Source organism: Helianthus annuus, chromosome 13 (assembly GCF_002127325.2).
Source record: "Helianthus annuus cultivar XRQ/B chromosome 13, HanXRQr2.0-SUNRISE, whole genome shotgun sequence".
NCBI lineage: Eukaryota > Viridiplantae > Streptophyta > Magnoliopsida > Asterales > Asteraceae > Helianthus > Helianthus annuus.
Window position 1 is genome coordinate 86,896,048 of NC_035445.2, and position 10,182 is coordinate 86,906,229.

General features: G+C 42.1%; 1 non-coding gene across 1 annotated transcript; it reads left to right on the plus strand.

Moving 5' to 3' along the window:
• The first annotated feature begins 7,370 nt into the window (after positions 1-7,370).
• On the plus strand, positions 7,371-7,477 carry LOC118486032. Its single transcript, XR_004877889.1, has one exon. It is a non-coding gene; the product is annotated as a small nucleolar RNA R71 (small nucleolar RNA).
• The last annotated feature ends 2,705 nt before the right edge of the window (positions 7,478-10,182 follow it).

A 10,182-nucleotide genomic window follows, 5' to 3' on the forward strand; every position in this document is an offset into this window, starting at 1 on the left:
GAAACCAGCGGGTCTACTTCAGCAACCCACGATACCGCAATGGAAATGGGAAGAAATTTCCATGGATTTTGTTACAGGCCTACCTAGATCCCAGCGTGGGAATGATACCATATGGGTGATCGTGGATCGACTCACCAAGTCTGCACACTTCCTAGCTATAAAGGAAACGGATAAGTTCTCCACTCTCGCAGACATCTATCTCAAAGAAGTTGTTTCGAGGCACGGGGTGCCCACCTCCATCATTTCGGATCGGGATGCACGATTCACGTCAGAGCTATGGCAAGCAATGCACAAATCTTTCGGCTCACGATTAGACATGAGCACAGCATATCATCCTCAGACGGATGGGCAGTCTGAGCGAACGATCCAAACTCTCGAAGACATGCTTCGGGCATGCGTTATTGACTTCGGCAACGGCTGGGAAAAGCACTTCCCTTTGGTGGAGTTCTCATATAATAACAGTTATCACACCAGCATACAAGCCGCTCCATTTGAGGCATTGTACGGACGTAAATGCCGGTCACCTCTCTGTTGGGCGGAGGTGGGGGATAGTCAGATCACGGGTCCAGAAATTGTAGTGGACGCCACAGAAAAGATAGCACAGATACGACAACGCATGGCGGCAGCACGCGACCGTCAGAAAGCCTACGCGGACAAGCGTAGAAAGCCTTTGGAATTTCAGGTCGGGGACCGGGTTTTACTTAAAGTCTCACCCTGGAAGGGTGTGGTTCGTTTTGGCAAACGGGGCAAACTCAATCCGCGGTATGTCGGACCGTTCGAGATCATTGAGAAAATAGGCAAGGTGGCCTACAAGCTAAACCTACCAGCTGAACTCGGTGCAGTTCACAATGTATTTCACGTGTCGAATCTGAAGAAGTGCCTATCAGATTAGACCCTCATCGTTCCTTTTAAGGAACTCACTATCGACGAGCGGTTGCAGTTCGTCGAGGAACCAGTTGAAATCACGGACCGGGATGTGAAGGTCCTCAAACACAAGAGAATCCCTCTTGTTCGAGTACGTTGGAACTCCAAACGTGGCCCAGAGTATACCTGGGAACGCGAAGACAGGATGACAGAAAAGTACCCCCAGTTATTCGGAACCAATGCAACCACTACTGAGGCTGAAGCTACTACTGCAGAATTTCGGGACGAAATTCCAGATCAACGGGGGGAGGATGTGACACCCCAGGAAAACCAGTGAACGATATAACTTACCTAGCTTCCTCAGTGAGTGCGTACCAAATTTCGGGACGAAATTTCTTTTTAGTTGGGGATAATGTGACAACTCGTACTTTAGACCTATCTTGTAACGCTACATGCTTATGTGTAATATATTATTTAAGGATATGTTTGTTATGTGCATTGTGTAATATGTGTATGTATGTATGTTAATCGAGCCCAAACCGCACAAACCGCACAACCATCACTCGATCGCACATGGCCATTGGGCCGTATTGTTTGCACACGGACCAAAAGGGCAGCCCATGATTGGGTTCGGCCCACCCACCTCACACGCATAACACTTGGTGTGTTTGTAATTCTCTCATATTTGCAAAACATTATCACACACAAAACCCTAGCTCTCCTCTCTCTCTCTCACGAACCGAAGGCAGCCAAACATCATCCTCATCGAAGTTCATAGGGTTCGGACCATTCTCTTGTTCGGATCAACTCTCGTTCCTTCTCTAGTCGGTTAGTATGATTAACTATTGTTTGATGATATTATGTTGTGTGTGATATGATAATCTCGAATGATAACCTAGGGTTCTTGATAGCATGATTTAGTATGATGATAATCGATAGTGTTTTAATATTGATCATGTGTTAATGTTCTAGCCAATCGGATATGTGATTGTAGTTATTGTTCGGCTATCATGTCTTGTTTGCGAATTAGATTTGCATGATAATCTGGATGTTATGTTTGATCAATGAGGTTTCGGCTGTGATGTATCGAACTTGGATAAGTATCGAGTTGTTATATTTGCTTGCTATGCTTGATGATTAGACTTGATATGTAATTAGGGTTCTTGAGGAAACATTTGAATTATGCATGTTTTATAGGTTGTAAGATTTGAATGGAAATTGTTAATTGAATATGATAAACTTGGAAACTTCGAAATTGATTGCAAGATAATAGTTGTGTAACTGATATGCATAATATTCGGATAATTAAACCTATCGCACAAGGGGCCTTGATCGCACAAAGAGCCCCAATCACATAAGCCAGTCGGTCGCACATCATGGCTGGATCACACACAAGTTTCCTGACCGCACAAGATGGCCCAATCGCACAAGATCCTTTGGATCAAACTGTTGCAATGTTGTTAAGCAGTTGGGCCGACCAACCCAGATAGAACCGCACAAGCCCACTTCCGATCGCACAACCCAACCGGATCATACAAGATCAGTTGGACCGCCCAAGACCCCACTCGCACAAGCAGATCAGTCGCACAAGCTGATCTGGTCGCACAAGACATGTCCAGTCGCACAAGGCATGTCCAGCCGCACAAATGGTAATGCTGTTTAACTGTTGGGCCTCAAGGCCCAAACCTGGTCGCACAACCCGATCGGATGTATGTTGGGCCGTATGTATTTCTGGATCGCTCAAGACATGTTATTATGGCTATGTTCATGTTATGGTTTTGTTTGGGTTTCTTGACATTGGGCCGGGTACTAGTGGACTCCAACGGATGACTCGCACAAGGCCACTAAGCTTGTGCGAGCCCAATCTTGAATAAGTTATGATTATTGAACGTGATGTTGCATGTTGCCATGATCCGTATGCGTTCTTATATGCTATCTATGTGATGCTTGTCTGCACTACTTGAAACCAAAACCTGACTTGTATGGTAACCCTGTTAGGACGTGGTTGACCACTTTAGTTCAAGAACCCTTTCCTTTGTGTATCTGCCGAGCAACCCAAGGTGAGTTCACACAACCAAGGCATGGGGTTCCCAGGGTGGGAATGGGATTGGGTGATTATTTCGTGCGTACTTAGTTAATGGAACCTAATGATATGGTCCTCAGGGTGAGGATGGTAAATGATAAGATACGGCTAGACTAGTATACCTACTTGAACTGATCTTCGCACACACGCCAAGGGTTGGCTGCGATATTATGACTGATCTTCTCACACATGCCTCAGGAAGGCTGCGAACTATACATACTAAATCTTCGCACACATGCCAGGGTGGCCAGCGATACAAATATACATAGTCTAGAATACTTGAGAACTTTCCCTAATCTTCGCATACATGCCTAGAGGGCTGCGATACGAACTAATACGATACATGATTAAATGAACGAACGCAATGCTTACTATACCAATACTATTACTGAACTTACTTTCTGTGAACTCGCTCAACTAGTTGTTGACTCTCTGCTGCATGCCTTGCAGGACCTTAGGTACTATTGGAGCTTGCACAAGGAGGAGCGGGTCGTTGTGGGATACGGATCGTGAACGATATTTGAACTTATAACTTATTTTGGGCTTTCATTATTATGCTTCCGCTACTTAAATAAAGTTTGGTTTTGAACATCAATCATGTCGTGATGAATTACTTTATCTACTTATATTATTAAATGCTGTGTTTGATATGATTGATGGCTTGATCCTGGTCAGTCACCCTCCCAAGCGGTGATACTCCGCGTGTGGGATTTTGGGGGTGTGACACACGGCCCCGTGCTCGCTGAGCACGGGGCGTGTTCAGCCTTTTGTCTTCCTTGTTTTGCTTGGGAGGATGTTTTCGAGGGGTCGGGCAATCCACTTTTGTCCTTTTTCTTGTATTTATGTTAGATTTTGCTGTCTTTTTGCTTCTTTTGTTAATTTGAGTTCATTTAATCTTGAAAATAGAAAAGGAAGACAAAAACACACTTTTTCCAACATTAGTACTAAAAAAGGGTTAGTTTTATGCCATAATTGATATAATTTATATGTTGCATTTTGCGCATATCAAATACCCCCACACTTGAATCTTTGCTTGTCCTCAAGCAAAACTCTTTATAATGTGGTTTTGTTCACTCCCAAATGGAATGGGTAGAAGAGAAGGTTTTTGGGCTTGTCATAGAGTGTCGGGATTTTCCAAGATCGTTTTAGGTTTTATCTTTATTTATTTACAATCCTATTCGTCATAATTTATTAAAAACATTCCATAAGATAAATTATTTATTAAGGCGTAACATACCTTTTTAAAATTCCATTTATATACAAGTTCACATACCTCACGGGGGAAATCACTCACACTCGGCCGAAGGTGTATTTTTAGTGAATCACTCGAGAGCGGCATGGAACTTATTTCTACCATAAGCTTGCCAAGCAATCAATCCTCCTCCTTTTTAACTTTATACCTTTGTAAATATCAAGAGGGTTTTTTTTGGGTGAAGGGTTAGGCTTGGGCTAAAGGTAGGTGGTTGGGTTAGTGGTTAGTTGAAAAGGGCGAAAGGCGTAAAAAAGCGTTGGTTGTCGTAAGACATTTTGTTTTTGTGACTTTTTATTTTCAATGAAGTATTTATTCAAACAAGCTTTTGTTTGAGGAGCTTTGTTTGTTTATTTTCAACTTCATCATCATTTTTTTTAAGAGTCACACGAAAACGAAGCTTTGTTACTAAAATAAAGGTTTAAAAACGAAAAAGGGTTTTGGTGGGTAAAAAGGGTTTTGGGTTAAGAAATGAAAAGGTTTAGGCTCAAAGGGGTTAACTAGGGGGAATTTTTGGGTAGGTGAAAAGAAAAATAAAAATAATGGTGTTGAAAGAAAAAGGGTTAGTCCTAATGCCTCCATCATTTACTTACTTGGATTTAAGTTGGTAAGGACCGGGAATGAATTGTCGTGGCAAGTTCTAGAGTCGTAAGAACCAAGCGGCTATTCACACAAGAAACGAAAAATGAGCATTTAGTTGTAAAGATGTGTATTTGTATGCTCTATAAAGGCTCAAAACTCACTTTTGTGGGAATGGGTTTTTGTGTGATCAAGTATATGTAATCAAATTTTAACTAAGCTTGTCATGCCGTTTCATAATTTTCTTATGTTGGTTCTTTTTATCACGACGCTATCGGTTGTAAATTTGTAAAAATATAACCTTGTTAAAATTAGAATTCCCAACTTAAACTTAGACAAGTAAAAAAAATGAAAATTTTTGAAAAAATTCGGGGTGATTAGCAATTCCAATAGAGTTTTGTGCAAGGCTTGTTATTAGGACTTGCAAAATTCAAGGTTTTAGCTCCCCCCCCCACACTTAAATTATACATTGTCCTCAATGTGTCACAAAAATAAGTTTTTAGGTTGATTAGATGTGTAAAATGGTGTTTAAAAGCAAAATTTTATGTTACTGGCAGTCTGGACACGGCCCCGTGGTGACCGGGCACGGCCCCTTTTTCAGGTGCCAGTAACGAAAATTAAAGAAAAGAAACAGAAGCCTGGACACGGGGGCGTGTTCAGTGAACACGGCCTGTGTCCAGTTACCTGAACTAGGCAATTTTCTGCAGGATGTTCAGCATGGGGCCGTGTTGGCTGGACACGGCCCGTGTTGAGCTTACTGTAATGAAGAAATTGTTGTCGGATGGCTCTGTTTTTGTGCATGGGGCCATTTTTCTTGCTTCCCTTGTTATCCTTAACCATCCCAAGTGTGTTTTATTTCTGCAAATTAAAACTAAAAGATTAAACTAAACTAAGGATAGTTCCGCGGAATGCCTCCGTGGTGCGCCACGTTTATAAGTGTCCTTGGCTAGACCCAAGGCGAGGTTATATGTTTTCTGAGCGGGATGTTTCGCATCCCATGTTGCACCGTCGAAGAGCAGCATCCAAACTCGAATCAATAACCTTCATGTAATTGACCGGGTCATCGTCCTCTATTCTCTTCCCAACCCCAAATTTTACTTCATTATCCCCATATTTTAAAGTGAGCGTTCCGTCATTCATGTCCACTACTGCTTGTGCAGTGTCGAGAAAGGGTCTCCCTAGTATGAGGGGGACTTCGGTGTCTTCTTCCATATCAAGTATGACAAAGCCGGCCGGGTAAACGAAGTTGTCCACCTTGACTAGGACATTTTCAATGACACCTTGTGGGAACTTGACGGATCGATCAGCAAGTTGTATACTCATTTTTGTAGGACTCGTTTTTCCTAGGTCGAGTCTTTTGAACATTGATGCGGGCATGAGGTTAATGCTAGCCCCAAGGTCGGCTAGTGCATTACGAACGGGGGAGTCCCCGATCGAGCAAGGAATTGTGAAGCTTCCGGGGTCAATTTTCTTTTGGGGGAGTTTGTTGAGTACGAGGGCGGAGCATTCTTCGCCTAAGTTAATTAATTGCAATGTTTCAATTTTCCTTTTATAAGTGAGAAGTCCCTCATAAACTTAGAGTATTTAGGCATTTGAGTTATGACGTCAATAAAAGGAATGTTGACATGCAATTGTTTTAGTAGACTTTCAAATTTTGCGAATTGCTCGTTGGTCTTTTGACGGATTAACCTACCGGGGTACGGAACCGGAGGAGCCTTGGTGGGCTCTGATGGTGGCGGAGTAACCTTCTCTTGATGGGGCGGTGATGTGGTTTCCTCAGTAGGCGATGGCCCTTCCGCGCTACCCACGGTACGGTTCCGTAAGGTGATGAGATGAACTTGCGCCTTTGGGTTTATTTCGGTATTACTTGGTAACGCGCCTTGCGGTCTCTCGGAGAAATTTTGGGCTAGTTGACTTATTTATTTTTCGATGTTTTTTATACTAGCTTGTTGATTTCTAAAATTTGATTCTAATTGTAGAAATCTATCCGAGTTTTTATTTTCGGTGTCGGAGATAAGGCGAGATATAGTATCTTCAAGCCTTTATCGTCCATCTTGTTGTTGAGGGAAATTTTGTGACTCATTTCTTTGTTGTTGAAAGTTTGTTCGTTGATTTTGTTGGTTACTACCATTGCCGAGTTCTCTCCAACCAAGGTTAGGGTGGTTTCGCCATCCTTGATTGTAGGTGCCCGTTGGAGGACCCGACGGCCTAGGTCTATTATCAATGTAGTTTACCGATTCTGTTTGATCATCTGTTTCTTTCATACAACTCCAATTTTCATGTGGCCCACCACACCCTTCACAAGCAATAACCGAGACTGTTTTTGTCATTTCTAACTTTTTAATTTTAGAAGAAAGGGACTCGATTTGGGCTTGTAAAGAGGTGCTTTCATCAACCTTATGGGCGCCCGGGGCAATAAATTTATTGCCTCGGGGAGTGTGCCACTGGAAATTGGTTTGAGCAATTTCCTCAATTTGATTATATATTTCATGCGGGCGTCGATTACCTAAAAGTCCCCCGGAGCTAGAGTCAAGTGTTTGTCTTGTGTGTGGCAACAACCCATTATAGAAAGTGGATACTTGTTGCCATGTCGCAAGACCGTGATGAGGACACTTTCGCAATAGCTCCTTGAACCTTTCCCAAGTTTCATATAAGGATTCCCCGTCCTCTTGTGAATAAGTATTAATTTCAGTCATTAATTTAGCCGTTTTAGCGGGAGGGAAATACTTATATAGAAATTTTTGGGCTAGTTCATCCCAGGTGTTTACCGATCCAGCTGGGAGGGCGTTAAGCCAAGCCTTTGCTCGGTCTTTTAGTGAAAAAGGAAACATTCGGAGGCGGATGGCGTCATTTGATGCTCCATTGATCCGAAAGGTATCACATATTTCTAACAAATTAGTAATATGTAGATGGGGATCCTCGTCCGCAAGCCCATGGAAGGTTGTAGAGTTTTGAAACATCTGTATCAAATGCGGTCGAAGTTCGAAGTTATTGGCTTCAACATTCGATACATTGATAGCAGCGCCGAGATTACCTACGGTGGGTCGTAGATAATCCATGAGAGTACGTTGGTCCGCCATTGGAAGTGGGTTCCCCGAAACCTTCTCTTGGTTTTTAGCTTTTAGTCTTTTTCTGAGAAAGCGTTCGGGTTCTTCTAGAGGTTCTTTTATGTCTTTCTTAGAACTGGAGCTCATACACTACGTAGGGGCGGCGTCTGGTTCCAAGTCCTGCAACAAAAACAGAAAACAATGCGGGTCAGAAGGTTCACCACGGCCCCGTGCTCAGTGAACACGGCCCGTGGTCGGAGTTACAGTGATTGTTTTCCAGATCCCAATTACTGGAGAGTTGGACACGGCCCCGTGTTGCACCGACACGGCCCGTGGTCAGCCTTCAGTAACTTGGAAAACTAAAAACTGCCAGTAACAACGCTGGGCACGGCCCGTGTCCGACCAAGAACGGCCCGTGCTGAGCTCTGCAGAAGCTGAAAAACTAAGAAAATCCTTAAAAAATTAAAAAGAAAATAAAAAAATGATTAGGCCGTTGATTCCTAACTTTCTTAAAATCCTTGTGTCCCCGGCAACGGCGCCAAAAAACTTGATGCGTGTGAGGTGTAATATGTTTTAGGTATATATTTTAAGCCCTTTTTACACTCTTTTAGCCAAGTTTTAAATTTATAAAACACGATATTTACTAACACCAGACATACATATGGGCAAGTGCACCCATCGTGGACGTAGTATAGTGTTGGTAAGATACCGAGATCGTCCAAGGACACAAGAGCTTTTAGTACCGGTTTATCCTCAACGTCTAATCAAATCGAAATGTTAGAAAAGATTTTAAAACTAAGAAAATAAAACTAACTAAATGCTGAAAAATAAAAATAAAAGTAAAAACAGATAGGCAAGATGAATCACTTGGATCCGACTCGTGTATAGTGTAACCTTTGATTATTTTCGCACTTTTGCACTTGTTTAAGAGATTATCTTAGTTATTGTGGTAGGCCCCTCTTTTGAAGGTGACCTTACCCTCAACCCAGTAGTCTGAGTCAGCAGGGATACAGTCCTAAAGGATCGGATTATTGAAAGATAATGAATTAAGTTATTAATGCAAATTATGGTAGGCCCCTCTTTTGAAGGTGACGTTACCCTCGACTAAGTAGTCTGAGTCAGCAGGGATACAGTCCTAAGTAGCCGGGTTATAGTATTAATAGTAGTTTGCTTATGAGGGGTTCAAAGAGTTTGGATCCCCGCCATCCAATACCTTTGGGTATTGAAGGAGATCCTACTAAATTTGACCCAGGTCCCTTGTAGGACCTCTAAACGCTGAACAAGGACAAGACTCAGGGCCGGCCCTGAGAATTCAGGTGCCCTGTCCGAGCTCGAAAAAATGTGCCTCTTAAAGAATTCAGGTGTCTTATCCGAGCTCAAAAAAATGTGTCTCTTAGGCCTTAACGAAATTAACGCCTAAATAATCGACAAAGTTCTAACAAATTAACGCCTAAATAATCGACAAACAACGCCAAATAACACCTAAATAATCAACACTTAACGCCAAATAATACCTAACTAAATAATTAATCAACAATTGACACCAAATAAAACACAAATAATTATAACACATATTTTTTCGTATTCGTTTATTTTATTTGTAACACATCATTCTTCAATAAACGTTTCGAGATACGAATTTTAAAATTAGTTGTAGATACGAATTTTAAAATTAGTTGTAGATATTACTCCTCCATTTTAGTTCTCTATAATAAAAAAGAGTTACCTCCTAACGTTGATGTAAAACCAATTATATCATCGAAAAACAAGTAGGTACAATATAACAATTTAGAAGGAAAAAAAGGAAAAGTAAAAAGAAAATCATTTAATTTAAAAATAAAAGATAAACAAACACAAAAAGAAAAAGTAAATATATAAAGGGGCCCACCCCATTCCTTTTATTTTCATCTCCTCCTAGATTTCGTTACCCTTGCCTGTAACTCCTTCACCTTCAACTTTGTTGACCTTCAACATCAGATTCAAGTAAAATCAGTTATCTCCATTTGATAAAAGGTGACCCACCCAGTAACTTCTTTCCCTCTCCCCCCAAGCCGTGGCCAGCCCCTAAGAAAAGGTTGACGGCCTCCGGACCCCTCCTGGGGTTCCGCCTCTGAGTGTGTCCTTCGGAATCACGGGCCCTGGCCGGTGGTCCTCCACGCACACCCTCAGGGCCGCCCCTGGCAAGACTCTTACCAAACCGTTCCCTTAGCCCCCCGACCAGGTAGCCAACATACCTCCATATAGACCGTGGAGATATGAATGATGAAAATCTTTTATTTTATATAAACAGTAAAATAATGTCAAGACACCACGGACAAACGATAAGGAAGAATCACCATCAACATAAGAAACTAGTTATT